The sequence below is a fragment of the Mizuhopecten yessoensis genome, unplaced genomic scaffold, assembly GCF_002113885.1.
Source record: "Mizuhopecten yessoensis strain PY_sf001 unplaced genomic scaffold, ASM211388v2 scaffold716241, whole genome shotgun sequence".
Lineage (NCBI taxonomy): Eukaryota > Metazoa > Mollusca > Bivalvia > Pectinida > Pectinidae > Mizuhopecten > Mizuhopecten yessoensis.
In genome coordinates, this window is record NW_018480018.1 from 53734 (window position 1) to 73811 (window position 20078).

At 34.3% G+C, this 20078-nt stretch overlaps 1 protein-coding gene across 1 annotated transcript in view; it reads left to right on the forward strand.

Annotated features, from left to right (window-relative positions):
- The first annotated feature begins 288 nt into the window (after positions 1-288).
- The window catches only part of LOC110442266 (brother of CDO-like), a 192213-nt gene continuing 172423 nt past the window's right edge, over positions 289-20078 (forward strand). Inside the window, exon 1 of the mRNA XM_021485781.1 lies at positions 289-1222. The gene's annotated coding sequence lies outside the window, so the exon portion shown is untranslated. The remainder of the gene's footprint in view (positions 1223-20078) is intronic.

A 20078-nucleotide genomic window follows, 5' to 3' on the forward strand; every position in this document is an offset into this window, starting at 1 on the left:
TCTCCCGCTAAAAATGTTCAGTGGAGGTTTTTTGTATGGATCCTCTGGTAGCATTTCCTGTTTAATCCACACACACTGCATACAATCCTCAGTCTTGCCCAAGAGTGTGTCAGGCTGAAAAATTAATACTTTTCACATTTTTCATCCTTAGACTGTCAGAGAATATTTAAATATAATGAATCGCACCTCCGCTTTAAACACAGACACGGTTGGGTTGAGCCGACAGCCCTGCCATAGCTGTTGGTTTAGAGGGCCATATTTTATACTGTCAGCCAGAGAGGGCAAGCCTACAAGGCAGTCGGTGTACTGCCTCACCCAATACTAACACAAGTACAAGGGGTCGGGCCTGGTAATGTCCTGGTGACCCCTCCCTCACCAACAACACCCCCTCCCTCTGACCCAGGTCCCACCGCTAACTCCCCGTACAAGGCTTTCTCAGACATAGTAGCTAGGATATAGGCGATCCTTGTGCCGTCATCGAAGATTATTGCTATTTTATTGCTACTAAATCAGAGAGAACCTCCGTGGCTTGACTGTAACGACTACAGCCACTAATTAGGCTGACTAATTGGAAGTATCTATCGGCTTGTATTGGTACCTCAACTTCTCAAGTTTTGATTTTCATCAGTGTTTTTAAAACCGAGGAACCATAGGTATTTGAGGTGTGTATCGATACATTGTGTGAATGTTAGTGCTACGTGTAGCTATATATAATATAACGGTGTATCACGTCGTGAATTCTCTTTTTTGATTACTTGTATATATGTATAAGTGCAGTGTTGTGATAGGTTTGGTACAGAGACTGTGTTTGTTGGTCAGTGATATCTGATACACAACACTACACACACCAGGCCATTGTATGAAGCTTCAGCACACAGCAAATAAGCGCTGGCTGTGAAACCACTTCTCCATCGAAATAAAAACGTACATATATTAAAATATTTTCATTCGCTGAACCATTTACATCTAGTTTTCGTCTACTTGTGAATTTTGAAAACTTTTCACAGAATATAAAGTTTTTCCATATTGGATTTTTTTCCTTGGAACTGTTTCCACGCAGGACTAGTGTACTACGTTTCCTCTGGGGACAAATTACGCGAAGGTCTTACTGGACTGGATATTACCCCGTGAGTCTGCTGAACATTTTTATGACCATACGGAGGTCTCTGATTCGGTGGTGCCCTCATCTTTGACAGTTTAACAGGGATAGCCATTTTACGAGGTATGTCATGCTCAACACCCTTCTACTAATAAGCTTGGGGTACTCTCGGGACCCTAATACTAATAAGGTTGGGGTACTCTCGGGAGTACTCAGCCAGACATACACAATGTACTGTACCAAACACAGAAAAAACATTATACAAACATAGGGATTTTGTATCTTAAATTGATTTATTTTAAAGAAATTGTAATCTTGGATATTTTCTTGATTTTCTGTTTGGATTATACTACTTCTGGAGCTATCCTACAGAACCTACACTCACATTTAACACTTTGGTATAAAGATGACACCAGAACCTACACTCACATTTAACACTTTGGTATAAAGATGACACCAGAACCTACACTCACATTTAACACTTTGGTATAAAGATGACACCAGAACCTACACTCACATTTAACACTTTGGTATAAAGATGACACCAGAACCTACACTCACATTTAACACTTTGGTATAAAGATGACACCAGAACCTACACTCACATTTAACACTTTGGTATAAAGATGACACCAGAACCTACACTCACATTTAACACTTTGGTATAAAGATGACACCAGAACCTACACTCACATTTAACACTTTGGTATAAAGATGACACCAGAACCTACACTCACATTTAACACTTTGGTATAAAGATGACACCAGAACCTACACTCACATTTAACACTTTGGTATATGTTAAAGACTTGCATCAAAATATAAATGTCATAAATTGTATCAGTGGATCATTATTTTAACACTTAGTAACAATAATTGTTAGGGTCTCCCAAGTAATTTTGGGACACCATTGAAGTGTGTATTCAAATATCTGGTGCACTATAGCAATGAGGGTAGTTTAGACCAATTATTGACTTGTGATTTAAAACAAATTTCGTGAGGTTATTGTCCAGTAATATATTGTCTGATGTGCTGGAGGAATATATAAATTAAGTTGTCTAATGTTACATTTACTGTGGCAGTATACATGTACATCTAATTATTTGTAGACATTTCTGATATTACCGTCCTTGAAATCAATATCCTAAATCTGTATTCTGCAAATCTTTTAAAGATTGAGTGAAATAGATAGTTTGAGATATCTGGATTTATTCAAGAAATACATTTTCCCCCAAATGACAGACTTTTGAGATATATTCCTAGATACTTATAGATGGGTAAATCTGTGAAGATATACTTGTTACACTTGTAAGAATACAAACGTTGGACCGGTAGGAATGTTTGTAGTAGACTTTAACGAATACACTCTTATAGGGTTTGGCGTATGACGGAAGTGTAAGAATATCCTGGTAGGGTTAAGATAGATTATACTGGTCGATGGGTTAGATTATACTCTATGATGAGTGGGATAGCTGGGATCCTCCGGACTGACCCATGACCAAGGCTAACTTGCCACCTCTCTTCAGCGGGCTATTACCCTTCAGCGCACGTTACTTCTGCTTAGCCGCCTCGCTGAGTGACATGCACAAAGGGAAAAATGAAAACATTTTGTATTTCATTCACAATATTATTGTATCACCGTCCGTTATACAGAGAAGCTTAAAAACATGTTCCATTACCTATTGACAGGATTACAATAACGCCCCCGTCAATCTTTGAGATGACTCCAAAGTTCTTAGGACTGATCAAACTAACAGTTTCTATTGGTTGATAGAATCATATTTCTTTGTTAAAAAAACAGTTAACAAAATAATGTCTTGGCTATTGTTTATAAAATCAGAATCATATTTCTTTGTTAAAAAAACAGTTAACAAAATAATGTCTTGGCTATTGTTTATAAAATGTAATTGAAAAATATTTTTCTTTGTTTTATTTTCAAATTGTTTAAAAAAACCTTGTCTGTGTTGCTAGTAGTCAATTGATTTCTTCTTTTAGAAATTGAATTTCTGAAGTTTGTCAATATGATAAGGCATATTTATTTGTGTAACAACTGTACTGATTTTACATTATATTAATTTTGCTTCCTTTTTCTGAATTTACTTAAATGTCAAAATTTTCAAAGAGTCGATACTTTTTTTGTGTAAATATTTTGTCTAGAGAAGAAACAGTATAATTAATACAGAGTAATACGGACACAGTAGGATTCCTTGTTTTGACACAACACCTAAAAATAGTTGCAGGAGAATCTGAACGTCATGATGTTAACAAATAAATCAATGGCGATATGAATGTCTGTTGAATTAAGTAGAGAAATAAGTCTGTCCATACAATCCTGTATAATAGTCAAGGCAATGTCTACATTTAAAATTATGTCATTTCTCTGCAAAACCTCCCAACACAGGGAATTATTTAATATTGTTTAAATAGACTTTGCATTCACTTTCATCTTAGAAATATAAATTATGCATAACATCTTGAACACTATTTAAAATACAAATGAAAAGTCTTCTTAAAAACACATTTAAAGCATATGCATAATTATTTGAATGGAAAAACCTAAATCAGTCGCTGAAGGAGATTGTTATGTAATATATAATTGATTCTTATAATTAAGATTCTGATCTTAATTTGAGATTGATAGAATTAAATATTACTCTATGGATCGCTGGACCATTGATACAAAGAAAAAGAGATATTATAGGTGAAAAAGTACAGAGACTGATACACAAAGATAATTGTAATAAGATACGCTATAACCTGGTGTAGTGGCAGGTGTTCCCGTGAGGGATAACAAAACCACCCAATAATTACGGGCAGTAATTATTTAACAGATTTTCCACTGTTGAATCTGTATGAACACTAAAGGGTATTTTTAGGTTTCCGCTGCCGTATTAATAGAACTTCATAAGTCTCATCAAAATAAGGACTATAATTATTCATATAATCTTTTATATTCTGTATTAAATACTTTTCATATAAAGAATTATTGAGAATTTTTAAGCTCCATTTTTTCTTTTTATAAAATATTGTATACAAAATACTGCTAAACTATTTCATGCAAGTTTGTGTTTTAATATCGAATTCGGCAATTTTCTCTTGATAAAAAAATGTAAACCGCTAAAAACATTCTATAAAAATAAAATAAAAGGTTTAAAATATGTCAACTGAATTCTCCAATTATTTACTGATAAAAAATGATACAGAAGTTGATAAATAAATCAATGAATTGTGTTTTGAACATGTCAAACTGATTTCTTAATTTTTTTTATTCCTAAAAAGATAAACAAACTGCTAATATATTTGATTGAAGTGTAGGTTTTAAACATGCCCAATTTCCTATTTATAAAAATGATAAAAAATTCTAATATTCTTTGAAAGTTTGGGTTTTGTGTTGAATGTTTGCATCGAGAATGTTTGCTTCCAATGTTATAAAAAAGGCTCCTTTACAACAAACCACCATTATTATGTAAACGGTCCCCTCTCACAAGGTAGGATCTCCAGGTACACAGAATGGCTGACCCCACTGACTGATACAGCCTACACGTTTACCACTGTTGTTAGGGTTTACATTCTCACAAGTGTAATTGAAAAATTGAATGATTATTTTTACACTGTTGAATTTGCTGTTTTTTTCCTGAAAAATGTGTTTAAATAGTTTTACAGAAATATGAGAAATTGATATCCTCTATATTTTCTTTCTAAACCCTCACTTATGGGTTTTTGCTCTTTCGTCTTTGATTTCAAAGTTTGGTTGATAAAAAGTGTTAAAATATCAGCTATGTTTCACAGCTGGGAGAAATATGTGGTAAGATTCTGAAAGTTTTAATGAAGTTATCGAAAATGGAAAAATTCCGGGACAGTCTATTGTATACTACCAGTATATTATATGTGGACTAGTTTCAGATTTTTAATTAATTACATGTTTATTTTTTTTTAAATCATGTTTGTCAAAAATAATAATTTTCATAAAAAGTTCTAGTAATACCTGTTTGATTTTACCTGTAAATTTAACGTAAAATTCATAACAAATTTATTGAAAACATCCATTATTTTTTAACAAACTCTATTTATATTTATATCAGAGTTGGGGCGTTTATGAATACAGTATATTTTTAATGCTGTAGATTTTTTTAAAATGTTTGCTTAACATTTGTTTCTTGTATTAACGCAACGATGGAAACATAATCAGACATTTCAACTGTAGTGCATTAAGATAATGTAGTTTATGTGTTTATAGTTAAGATAATGTTGTTTATGTGTCTATAGTTTGTTTTGAGTTTGCTGGTTTATATGGATAAACGGTAAAATGTTCGGAGTGTTGGGTTACATCTGGGTCATATCAAGTGTAAGTAAGTATTCGCTTCATTGAATAAGTCTATTCAAAATACATATTACAAGCGTATCCTTTTGATCTTTCATCACATGACGACAATATTTATACTCTTGTAGTAAGGTAAAAATAACGAACGAAAAAAAAAAAAAAGTTCAATAATAATTACATTTAAAACTTCATTCACCCCTACATATTTAAACTGGACTTGCCCAGTCTTTGATTTGGTAAGGTTTAAATGTGACTTTAGGGATGAATGGGTTAATTAATATGATTTTAGCTTTTGCAAAAGAATTTTCCAAGTTTGACTGGGTTTTTTTTCATAATCTAGAGATATTTGGTCTATTTTAAAAAAAGTTTCAGAGTGTGTGAATGTTGGTCGTTAGTGTTCGATCCCTTTCTTTCTGATTCTTACCATTCGTTGGTGTATTCAAGTGTACCCTACCAAGGCACCTTGGCTGTCCTTCATCCTGAGAGATTGTCACAATTTTTGTAACTTTTTAGTACTAGATTGAAACTCTCTTCTCACAAGGTTCCAATCTAGCATCAAAAGTTATAACTTTTTTGTAACTAAAAAGAAGTAACTTTTTTGTAACTTTTTTCGGTATGGGAATATACTTCTTTGTCAGAATTTGTTTCATATCCTTCATGCTTCCAAAATCAAAATGGTGGTCTGGTCAAATTTCACGTTTTGTTTAGAAGAAACAGTCTGCTATAAATATGTCTCTGTCTGGAAATTGTCCAATTAAATACTGAAGTTTTCAAAAATTTTAACCCATCAAATCTATTCTCATCACTATTCAACTATTCATTATTGAAGCTATGAAAAAAAATGTAAACATTTGTAAACATTTGTAAACATTTTTAAAAAATTTCCATAGCTGCAACAATGCTTTTTAGTTGAAGTTTTTGAAACTGGGTCCAGTGCTATCCCTTTACAGGTGTGGTATAGGGTAGATTCCTGTATTGACATGTTTGGAGCACCTGTTGTTCCTGTAATCTGGGTTCTGTTGTTGATACTAGGTCTGTTTTCATACTTGGCACACAGCAGTAAACAGTCAGGAATCATTGGTTTGTATCTTTACGGAACTATTTTCTATAACAAATTACAGAGATATGTTTGATCAATTAAGGATGTATGCTATGTTACTACAGCAGCATATCATGTTGTGTTCTTCCAATAGTTCCACTATAAAATGCTTCTAGTAATATACTCTTGTCTGATTGGTTGTTTGTCTGATTGGTTGTTTGTCTGATTGGTTGTTTGTCTGATTGGTTGTTTGTCTGATTGGTTGTTTGTCTGATTGGTTGTTTGTCTGATTGGTTGTTTGTCTGATTGGTTGTTTGTCTGATTGGTTGTTTGTCTGATTGGTTGTTTGTCTGATTGGTTGTTTGTCTGATTGGTTGTTTGTCTGATTGGTTGTTTGTCTGATTGGTTGTTTGTCTGATTGGTTGTTTGTCTGATTGGTTGTTTGTCTGATTGATATATAATACATCTAACTCATGAGGCATTGTAAGGACAAGAGTTAGGCATTAGTAAGACAAGGTATAGGCAAATCATTGTTAAAAACAAGAGTTAGGCATTGAATATGAGGCATTGTAAGGACAAGAGTTAGGCATTAGTAAGACAAGGTATAGGCAAATCATTGTTAAAAACAAGAGTTAGGCATTGAATATGAGGCATTGTAAGGACAAGAGTTAGGCATTGAATATGACGCATTGTAAGGACAAAAGTTAGGCATTGAATATGACACATTGTAAAGACAAAAGTTAAGCATTGAAAACAGAAAAATAAGACACCAAGGTAAAAGGCAATGAAATGACAAAAGTAGGCAATGACTGGACAAAGTTTGATAGGACAATGACTGAACAAAGTTTGAAATAGCATTGGTGGATAAAATACAGGACACGAGGTAGCCATTTAATGTCCAAGAGGGAGGGAATGGAATCAAAGGTAGGCATATTGAAATGTTTACAAGTTGGCATTGGTAGGACAAACAGAAGACATCTTAGAATACTCATTCATCCCTGAAGACACATTTAAACTCTTCCAATTCAAAGGTTGGCATAGTTCATTATGAAATTTCAGGGTTGAACAAGTTAAAGAGAACAAGGTATTTAACAGACAAGAAGTAGGCATCTAAAACAGCAGAAAATGGGGTAGACATTCAGAGGTAGGTATTATACAAATAGACGTTCAAGAGGTAGGTAATATACAAATAGACAGACATTCAAGAGATAGGTATTGAAACTGGGCTGTTCCTGGAGAATTGAAAAGACAGTTTTCAGTATGTACAGCGATCGTTCCCTGGGGTACATAGAGGTACATCATTAAACACAGATGACGGGGATGTTTCAGTTTGGGTGGCCCTTATCTAAAATTTTAATAAATTCAAAGCACAATTTTCAGCTTACATTGTGCATTGTCATGGCCGTTTCTGACATAATTCACTGTTGTACATTGTAATTGTTTTATAAACAGTTTCAGGGCCTGTCTGAAGGGTCAATACTAAGTGATAAATCTTCATAACTTCATAACCACGGCAAAAAAAATATCTACATTCTCTTTTAGATTCTATGTCAGTAAAACAACACCGATAAACCCGAGATGTTTTAAACAATAAAGTTTTCGTTAAAAAAATCCAATAGCAGATGACTATGAGAATATTTTTAAGGAGGGTGGCAGAATTTGAACGTACAAAGATTGTGTGTCTTGAATGCATCGTAAAGGAAACATTATGCGGAGGTTTTGTAATGAAACGGTAACCAGCTTTATGACACAACTGCTGAACTCTCCCAAACTTTATGATCTAACGACTTTATACAGTTTTACATGCCCTCGTAAAGGTATGAAATTTCATAATGAACTATTCCAGCCTTTGAATTTGAAGAGTTCAAATGTGTTTTCAGGGGTGAATGAATTAAAACATTCATTATTTCAATATTGATATATATGCAGAAAACAAAATGATTTTAATACAAATGTAAATCTGATGTTTTTAGAAGATAAAGTCAAGTAAAATTATGAAATTGAGATCTTTTTTCTTAGCTTATGGAACTGTTTTCCTTGTAAATTATGAAATAATTTTTTGTTATATTAATGACTTCACACAGAGACAAATGCCGGTGAAAAAAGGTGTATCTACACTAAAAACCACTCCATTGGCTTTGTCAAATTTTGAGTTATTTATTTATTAGTGGTAGAAAAACAATATTTGAGCTAATTCACAAGGTTAAGTCAGCTTTTCCTGAAGATTACTTTTCTCATCTTAGTTGTGATTTTACCATATAAAAACCAAATGTACCATGCATTATACAGTAAATAATTCATATTAAATAATCTTTAAGCATATTAAGAAGGTTTTGGTTGCTTCAAATTCATTCAGATACAATAAAATGTTTAATAAGCATGACTTAAAATAGAAATGAAATATTCCAATAATTTCGTACATCAGACAATTCTCCAGTAGGGTGGATATTGAGTTTAAAGGAAATCTGACCCAGGTTTATATTTCCTACAATGTCCCGGACAATATCACTCACGAAGATGAACCTGCCTACACCCAGCAGGCATTGGTCATGTTTTCTGTCAGATAAATTTCATTTCTGAGCACTTTTAAATGTCTGTAGGTATGTTGAATGATGGCTATCAGATCAAAATACACTACAAATAGCATTGGTGGATAAAATAAAATAAAGAAAAATGGGAAAATTGTATTTATACTATATTCTACTCAAGTATTTATAACATTGTTTTAACACATTCACCCCTAAAGTAACATTTGAACCTTACCAAGTCAAAGACTGAGCAAGTAGGGGAGAATGAGTTAATAGATTTATTGTCAATGTTTTGTTATTTTGATCAGCAATATTTGACATTTTTGTAAGTAATATTGATATTTATGAAAAAATTGAAAATAATGATACATTATATTTTAGTTTTAAATAGATAAGGTTTTAAACCATATGATCTTTTGAAAATCTCTAGGACTCCACATTAGGATGGAGTCACTAGCCTTATGAATCATTAAACTCAATTTCAAATCAATATTTTCACTTTTATATTAAGGTTGGTATTAAAACACAATGTCCTGGGACATTAAATCATTTCCCTCAGAAATATTTCAAATTTTACACATTTTCTTTTCTTGCAAAAACCTTGGGACATTTTTACTAAATAAATCATAAGCAAACAAAACCTGTTCACAACTATTGAAGCCCTAACAATCTGATTTGGTCCACCATTTTAATATGTCTGTGCAACAAGAAGAACCAAGGGTGTGTTTTGATTGGTGCCTAGGGAGGAACTAGATCGTGTTTCATATTGACAGTATAAGGGACATCACTCTGGAAGCTAATCACAGAATGACCATTCAAAATATATCATGTGAAATGATTGAAATGGATGACATGTGTTGTATGTGCAGACAGCCATTATTGGACGGGAAGAGATGTCCTGTCACATACAATTACATTGTTTTGGTTTTAATTAACTCCGACGGCTACTTCATCCCCTGGTCAGTGTGCCAGGTGTCTAAGTAAGCCACAGTTACTAGTTCACATGGATGTGGACATGGATCTGTTGTCAGATAAGTCTGGAAAAGACACACAGTGAGAATATTTGTGAACAGAGATAAAGGTTTGTTTTCATCATCCTGTTTGCTGTGATGATATCTTCCTTTTTCAATGTATTTGTAATGATAAAGTAACTGTAACATTTACACTTTCAAAATTTCTCCACTGATAGCATAAAAAAAAAAGTCTTAGAAAAATCATTCCCATATATTTGAGTCGTAATAAACAGAAACAGTGACATTATTGTAATATCATAATTACTTTGATGACTCCCCTTCCTTTAGCATACATTTTGTAAGAGAATTATCTCATAAAGATACATATTTCTTAATTTATTAATTCTTAAGGATGTGTGCTGTAATATTTATTTCCCACAAGTATAGACTTGTTGAAAGAGTGAGCTCCCTTAATGATTTATACTGTAGGAGTTATCTTCCCCTAAAACTTCAATTAGAATTGTTTTATGATAATGACAAAGCTGAGCATTTTCAATGCGTTCATTCTTTAGTATTGTTTTGATTTGTGACAAGTTAATTAACAAAATCCTACAAATCCACCAAGAAAGATATGTTCATGGGTTTCCTAGTTTGGAACTCTTTTTTGAAAGTGGATAAATATTGGAGTGAGGCATGATAACCTTTAACTCATTTACCCCTGAAATTTCATAATGAACTATTCCAACCTTTGAAATGGAAGAGTTCAAATGGGTCCTCAGAGGTGAATGAGTTAATAATAGTACTGTTCCTTGCACACAGATATCCTTTTAGAAAACAAGTAAATTGCTTTGATCATAAGATAAATGTTAGATAGATTTTTTCACTAAATTTAAATTTTGAAGTGTTGACATCAACTAAATCTACCAGTAAATTTCTTTATATAAATCATAAAATTTCATTACTTCATGAATTTGAAATAAGAATACACTAAGGTGCATTTTGTCAGTAGCAATGAACCAAAAAGATAAAATAATTGTCGACCATTTAATCAGAACAAACCTTCCCAAGCCCCCTATGCTCTTCAGGGTGATTTAATGTACTATAAAAAAAACTATTTTTCACAAAATCGCTGCATTTTGTTTTGTCCTACTTTTATTATAAAGCGATGACATCACACTAAAATGTATTATTAGAAATCAGATACGAAAACAAAATGGAAAAATGAAAATATTTTGACAGGATGTGACATTTAAAAACTATGCCAACTATTGGTCTTGCATCCTTAATATGGAAGGTGTGATATGTTCCTGTATTTTAAGCTGTTTTGACATTTACCGTGTCCTGATCTCGTCCTGTAATTGATGTGGAGGTTTAGCGTAGTTTAACCAGTGTTTGTTAGTGGTGAGGACGAGTGTGACATTAACACACGTTCAGTTGTAGAACTTGGGACTTCCTAGACAATATTACTATAAGAGTTTCTGTTTTGTTGTATACATTTTACCTGTGCATGTGGATTGATATTTAGATATATATGAAAAGAAAAATAAAATGATTATGAATATTTTTTATTGATGATTCTATTTGTTGTTGATCCTATTTTTATTAACAGAAGTCAGACTGTGTTTGTTAAGGTGTTTCATAAATAAATGAAACATACATTTTACCATGAAATAAGAAAATTCAGTTGTTTTAAAATAAATAATCAGCGATAAATAAAGTTAAACATAAATATTCTATAGAAAATGTCAAATGCTTACTATTCTTATTTGTATAAACAATGAAAGTATGGAAATGTTATCCAAATTTTAGTTTTCAAATAAAACAGGTATTTTGGATGTCAGAAATGTTACCAATCGGTCAATGGACATACAAACAAAGTTATACTCAAACAAATCATTAAAAAATACTTAGAATATCACGTTATTATATAAGTCATCCCTAGTTGCTCAGTGTTAAATGTTTCAATTTCTGAGTTTTAAACCACAGATTTCTTTTTGTTTGGAGTTTCAACTTCATTTTAATTGCACAACTTAAGTCTGTTAATTTTATGGAACGTTTCCTTGAGGTCTGATGTCGGTTGTTTCCTCAGTTACTGATGTTGTCTTTCCTTTTGTTTTGGTGTCTCCTATTATATTTCTTATGTTAACTTTTTCAATTAGAGTTAGTCCCTTCTCTGACTTCTTCTGAAGTTCTGCTAATGATTAGTATACACATGTTCAGTACCTTCAGTAGGTACAAGGTAAAGATATATATATAAATATATTTATAGTTTATCAGGTTTTCTATGTGGGGTCAGGGGTTATTAATTACCCAGTGATTTATTTTTCTATTTAATAAATATTTTTTATTTTTATTTTAATTTTAATTATCAGGTTTAATAAAAATCGACTGACTTGAACGGTTTCAATTTTTTTTCAAACTGACGAATCAGTAGTCACAACTGTGAAATTCTAGTGATTATTAAAACAGTTTGAGTGGAGCTGATTTGCCTAATGTCTTTTACACCTGAAGAAATGTATAAATAATTGTCACATTTACGTCTGTTTTATGTCAAAGTGCATGATGTTTGGTTATGTCATGGCTGACAAAAAATTATAGATGTTGCCTAATATGGAAATCAGGTGATTATATTGACCAATCAGAATTCAGTACATGTACAGCAATGAATATCATACATAATGAGCGTGATTTACATGCTGCTTATGAGTAATAGGTATTACATTAGATAAATTCTGTGAAATTAAAAGCTGTTTTTAGATATATTTTATTTGAGGACACCTGTTCAAATTTCTTCAAATGAACTAAGAATTAGAAATTCAAAGTAAATGAAGCAGCCGTGAGGATGGGTATCTGTGTGAGGAGACTAGTTCGCGGTTATTTATTGCCATACTTTCTAAAAAAGAGGGGAGATTCTGTACTTTTAACAGGCGAAGAATTAACATAGAAAACCGATAAAGTCAATACTTGGGGACATTGAGGAGAAATTATTGAAAGAAACTGTTTCATCCATGTTGATAAGGAAGATATATGTCCTTCTGGTGTCCTAGGGAGTCAATGGAGTTTAGTCAGCTTACACTGGTGGTGGTTAAATCTCGAGTCGGGATTGACATACCTCAGGAAATATTGAAGTCTATAACAAAACAGGGCCATGTGTGGACTCAAAATTGCCTTACTTGCCAACCCTCCTTATTTAGGAGCTCGAGGTCACTCTCGATTTTGGACCCGAAAATTTAGTGTTTTCAACCAGTGAATTAACTGCTCCTATATTCTAAGATCTAATGATTTCATCTGAAAGAACAACACACAAAATGTCATTTGAAAGGGTTATTTTGTCTCTAGGCGGTATAAACACATTCTATTTATATTTTAATTTTGAGAAGCAAAGTCTCCTCATGGAAATTTGAAAAAGTATAAACTTCCATGTTAACACCCAGCTTATATTAGTGAACCGTGCTTGTATGATTTATTTTCTTTCTCTTTTTGAAGCTACTGATGTTATACTGGGGGCTGAACTAAAGGCTGGCTAGCTCGCTGTTATACCAGCATACTAGGGGCTGAACTAATGGCCTCCTACCATACCTTCATTCAGTCTTTCTAGAAATGATATCTTCTTTTTATTGGCCCTATAAACCTCTTCTGTTTTGAAATAAAACTCTAAGTTCCCCCAAAAGGCCTTCAAGTAAAGAGAGAGATCTGGGCGACTCGCACAGCAGACGTAAATTGAGCTACAGTCAGCAACTTCATTTGAATTACACATTAATATTGAAAACTGTTACAAATAAAACAAGCATAAAGGAAAAACATTTGTTTTCTAATAAAAAAAACAATTACAGTTTACGACACATTGACAGTGATAGACCGTGATAAAACGTGAATGAGGTGTGAACAGTCTACTGGTCTATAACTAGCACAATTATGGTACAGAGTATTATTACAGAGGGCTAGTCATCAGAGAGGTCTATAACTAACACAATTACGGTACAGAGTATATATATTATGGAGGACTATAGTCGTCAGAGCCCCCATGTAACAGTATATAACACATATTACACTATCCTTAAACGCCATTATAGCCAATCCAGTTTTTATTAACGTTTTATGATGAATGAATCGTCTGTAAGTACATATGTTGAAGAACTGATGCTACACATCAAGAGCTAAAAAACCTGCTTGTTGGAATTCACATGAAAATACAATAAAATTACATATGTGTCAGGCGTTCTTATCCACGTGTGATGTGAAAACTGGCTGGTTGCCTCTTTATACCCACATATTGGAGCTTGGGTCGATCTCACTCTGTGAAAACACATAAAATTCTACAACTTCATCAGAGGTGGGTCAACCTAGTAAAAACATGTGAAAAGTGTATACAACTTTAGTCAAGTTTGGATGTACCATAGTTTACAGAAAAATCGGGCTTTAAACTTCTCAGATATATATGATTTAATCACACTTGTGTATACAACAGGTACCAAAGAAACCTGGAAAACACCCTTTATATTCAAGTGGCCTTTATACAGAGCTTGACACCCAATGAAGCAAAATAAATGGGAACTTGAGTAAGTTTCCTGTATACATAGGGGATCTTTATACAGGGGTTCCATTAACATGTACCTTGGACAACACAACCCCCTTTCTTACCCTGACCCATCCCATCCTTTGATCCCTGACCTCTCCTGTCCTTCAGCCTCTGACATTCTCCCATCTTTTGACCCTGGCCAACCCTCCCCTCATTTGAATCCTGATTCATGTCTTGTCCTTCAATCTGAATCCTTGATTCCTCCCCATAATTTAACCCCCAGCTTCTGACATATTTTCATCCTTGACTTCTGACTTCTAACCTGCTTCCATTCTTTGACCTCTGACTTCTGACATGCTTTCTTCCTTGACTTCTGACTTCTAATCTTCTGGCATCATTGACCGCTGACTTCTGACCTACCACTATCCTTTGACCCCTGACCTCTGACCTACCGCCATCCCTTTTCTCCGTCTTTATACTTCCTTCCTTCCTTTGTTCCCTGCATAACACTCCAAATGAGACAAACTTTACATCAAGCAGTGATATAAAAAAAAAATTATCAATATTACAAACCAGATTCATTAGTCATTTCCCTTGTTGAAAAGGACTGATAAAAAAACATTTACATACTATTTAGAAAACAAATGTGGGATTCAATAGGTTGTGATGATACCTAACCCAAATGTTTGGGTCTGTATTCCAAACTGCCAGTGCAATAGCAGCTATCATTATCCTAGATAGATGTGGAGGAATGACCCGGGCCTGATATTTCCTTGGTCTGACCACGAGTCAGGTCTAACAACAAAGGCAGTTTGTTTGTAACACAAACAGCTTTCTTATAAAGGACATTTTTGTCTTCTTTTTTTTTTTATTAGATTTCTATATAATAATAAACAGAAAATAAGGATGTTCGGGTTATAAACTGAGCACAAAAAGTAAAATTAACAGGGGAAAAATGAAATCAGAAAATTCAAAGAAAGTGAAAAGATACTGAGAAAACATTTGAATATTTAGTATATATTTGTTTAAATATGTCCTATTTGCTGCTAACAAAGCTAGGAGTGTAAAGAGAATATGGAAAGGTTGTGATGGCAGAGTTGTTACATTGATAATATTTCTAACACTGTTCCTATTTGGTTAGGATAACAGAGTAGCTGGCTTTATCATGTAGCACCTATTTCCTCATTACGGGGCCATAATCAACGCCAGCCTCCACAGATAGATCTGATGATCCTCCATCAACCCAGGCTCCAGGCAGGGACACACTTCTAAAGTACAGTTTGAAACTTGGTAAATTTCTTTCATAATGATCTTGCATATCATGTTCCTTATGAATTTGAGGCCCCATACAGGGAACTCTTCATTGAGTGGCCCCATACAGGGAACTCTTCATTGAGAGGCCCCATACAAGGAACTCTTCATTGAGTTATGTTGTGTATTTAAAACAGGTTTATAGAATGTACTCAGCCATTAATGAAATCAAGTGCATTTTGAAATATTTCTAAATAAGCTGAAGATAAAAAAAAATATCAGTTGGACCAAATACTTTTTATGATATTTTATGATATTTTCTGTAATGTGAAAGTTAAGTGTAGAGGTTTGTATTTCTGTTGTGAATTTTCAACTCGGAACAAAACTAGATATAAAAACAACACTGTAAACAAGTGTATGTCCTGTACTAGCTACAAATATTATAATCGTCCCTCATGGGTACCACAGGAGTGGACTGTAGGTTCACATGTCCCATTATTTACAGAGTTATTGCCATTTGGTCTTTTGGTCTGGTGTCTCACTATTTAAGGAGTTATTCCCCTTTGGTGCCCCACTATTTACAGAGTAATTCCCCTTTGGCGCCCCACTATTTACAGAGCTATTCCCCTTTGGCACCCCACTATTTACAGAGTTAATCCCCTTTGGTGCCCAACTATTTACAGAGTTATTGCCCTTTGTTGCCCCACTATTTACAGAGTTATTGCCCTTTGGTGCCCCACTATTTACAGAGTTATTGTTCTTAGTTCAATGTACATGTACATAGTTTGTTATTTGCAATTATCAAATTGGGTAAGCAAGTACTTCTCCAGACGATGGACTGTAACATATTGACATTGCGCCTAATGTGGCCCACTGCAGCCCACTGCAGCATTCTGGCCCATAGCTTCCTCAAGGACATATCTCATATACCTTGTGTTTTTGGATGTCGAGTGTCCAGTTCTAATTGGGTCTCGAGCTGAAGTCTGTTGGTCCTTTTCCTGTCCCTATAGCCCCTTTCCTCCTCCCTACTATACACTGTGTGTCCCTTTTTTGTCCCCCATTGTTGACCCTCTAGCTCCCTCTCCATGGCCCCTTTGCCCCCTCCCCAGGATACAGTCCAGGGGGTTAAGTTATGAAAACATAGGGGCCTGCCCATCATGGCAGCCTGTCCAGAGCTGACAGACACATTAGTAACCTGTGTCACAACAAAACACCAACTGAATAGTGTGAAATTGGCTAGGGATAAAATTTCCCTTTTGATCTTGTAAACATTTTGTCAATGACAGACACACTTCACCGTGTCAGCTGTAGCAAATCAGGTCTGTTGTTATGGCGACACGTACTCTGACATGATACCGTATTGTTGTTCCCTGTTTTCAGTAAATCTGTATTTAATGGTTTTTATGGATAAAGTGAAATTTGTACTGCAGGGATGCTGATATTTGTCGGAGAAAAACTCCATAACATTTGAACCCTGGTAAAGCGAGCTATGATTGTACCTTTGAGAATGACACCATCCTGTTCACTATTTATAAAAATGTCTTGGTAAATGTTATAGGAGGCACTGTAGTCCAGTGGTAGGACGCCAGGCTCTTGACTGAAGGGTTGTGGGTCGAGTCACGTTTCGGCACTGTGTTGTTTACTGGGTTTTCTGTGAGTACTCCAGTTTCTCCCCACATTAAAACCTTCTGTGTGCTACCAACCAGGCCAACAAGAATGATTAATAAATATCAACAGAAAATGTTTCATGATTTTTTGTTAAAAAAAAAAGAAGTTAAAATAAATAAAGCCTTAAGCAGAAAAGGCTCATCGATTTTAGGCCTTACAATTACTTAAGGCCTTCACTAATACACACTTAAACATAATGCTCACAGTAGTAGCCTTACACCAACATAAAGTTCACGTCAACAAAAGGCTTGTGGAACAGAATTGAACTCAACGTCAATATCAGCAACAAGGTAGCTCAATTGGTAGAGCGCCTCTCTAGCGTTCTGAGGGTTCTAGGGCAAATCCTGGTCTGGCTGTGCCTCAATATCAGCAACAAGGTAGCTCAATTGGTAGAGCGCCTCTTTAGCGTTCTGAGGAGTCTAGGGCAAATCATGGTCTGGCTGTGCCTCAATATCAGCAACAAGGTAGCTCAATTGGTAGAACGCCTCTCTAGCGTTCTGAGGGTTCTAGGGCAAATCCTGGTCTGGCCGTGCCTCTTTCCTTTCCTTTTGCAGTGTTGCCTGTGACTAACCCTTGTTTCAAATACTGGATCAATGTTTGACAAGGGGATACAGGAACCTGGGTTGTAAATACAGTTGTTCTGAGGGGGGGAAAGATTTACAAAAAGGAGGGAGAAAGGTAGAGAAACTGGACTGGGTTGATCTCTGGCAACCTGAGTAGCTCAATCGATTAGAGTGTCTGTATAGAGTTCGCAGGGTCTTCTGTTTGTATACTGGACAGTGGTCTGGCCATGCATTTCTCTTTTCCTGTAACACTTATATTGACAAAAGAAAAAACTCACAACAGCAGTAGACTCGGGACAACTTCAGTCTGGAGACGAAGGTAGTCACTGACTTAAATACAAAACAACATTTGTATTAAAATTTTAGTGTTGTTCAAAGATAGTTCTACCATGTATGCAAATTATCCTTGCATAAGTAGGTTTTCAGACATACATATTTAATGGCGTTAAGCATTTGTGTATGTAGATAGGGCACCTGCATGTTTTGTATGTAAATGAGTGGGCTGCCTATGTCAGGAGTTTGTTTAATAACCGATTATTCAACATGCCCTTGTTTTAATGACAAATGATCCCTGCGGGCTTGTGCACATGAATTCCTGATTACAGCTTGTTAAATTATTTCAATGAATGTCAGACGGTTTGTTCGAAGCTCTTTAAGCTTAAAACTTATTGACATTAAATTCTTACCTAATATATTTTCAGTGATATTGAAAGTTGAAATGAAATATTCATATCAGAGTTCAAAGTGATTAAAATGATCCGTAAGTCATTGTAAGAAATGTTTTTACTAAATGAAATACAAGCCTGTCTCAGAATAATGATAATGGATCAAAACGAATGATGATGCTTCGGTGTTATCAACTTGGCGGTTTATTCTTCATTTTAATGTGGCAGACGTAATCGGCCCTGTGACACTTCCCTACACCTCGTCAATATCTCGTCTCACACCTCCTCTGATGTACAAAGGTACAAACTGACAGAGGTTCCTGTTGTCACGGTAACTCGTCAACGGATAATTGACAGATATGTCCTACTTTAAATTGTTTTCAATGCAAATGATATGCACTTCACTTTTGATTATTATAATACATCATATATGCATATAAACAATAAGTTAATATACATGTCTGATATATTTCAAGTGAAAAGTTGCAAATGAAATCGACATTTGTTGAAGTCAGATGACTTGGAATATCATTTCACGATGTCATTATGCCATTGCTTACAGACACTTTGCCTCAAACTTTAGACAAGGGTGGTTTCTTTAATTGCTACAGTGTGTGAAATCCTTGTCACAAGAGAAATAGAATCTCCATGAAACAAATAGTTCCTTTTGGTCAACTTAACCTCCTCAGAGCTCCGCATATTGTATCTGTTCTAAATCAGATTATTCCTAAATGTCTTTGGCCAAACTGCTTTGTTATATTAACAGAAAATAGAAATCAGTGTTGTAACACACTCATTTATAACATTATTTATTTTTAAACCTTTTCACAAGTTTTGACCCAAAATTACATAAATTGTTAATGGGCTAGCTGTAAAACAATACAAAAACAACAGAAACCTCATAAATCTGTGTATAAAACTGTGTATAATCTGTTCATTGTTACATTTTTTCCAATGAGACAATGAATAAATAGTTTTCCTTGGTTCTTACAATTTAAATGCTAATCTTTATTTATGCATGCAAATACTTAAACATCATTATACAAAGATCTTTACTTTTGATGGTCGACCAAGGGATATATTTATCTTGGAAGTTAAATCCACCACTTTTGTAATATGATAATACAAGGCATGAAGACAACACAGCTGATCCTTTCTATTTACCACATATGCTTATGAATGCCATCAGAAAGCAATTCAGTGGTAAATAAGAATTTCTTCGGGCTTTGTAGAATATAAAATATTTATGACTTATTTCCATTTCGTTTAAATCTTTAACTTTTGATGCAATTTCAAAGACAGTGAATCAATTTCTACAAATGATGTTTTCCCTTCTCTCCACCTGACCTACAAACACCACCTGACCTACAAACAATACTCCCCCCTCTAACTTTACACAAACAATACTCCCCCCCCCCTCTAACTTTACACAAACAATACTCCCCCCTCTAACTGTATACAAACAATACCCC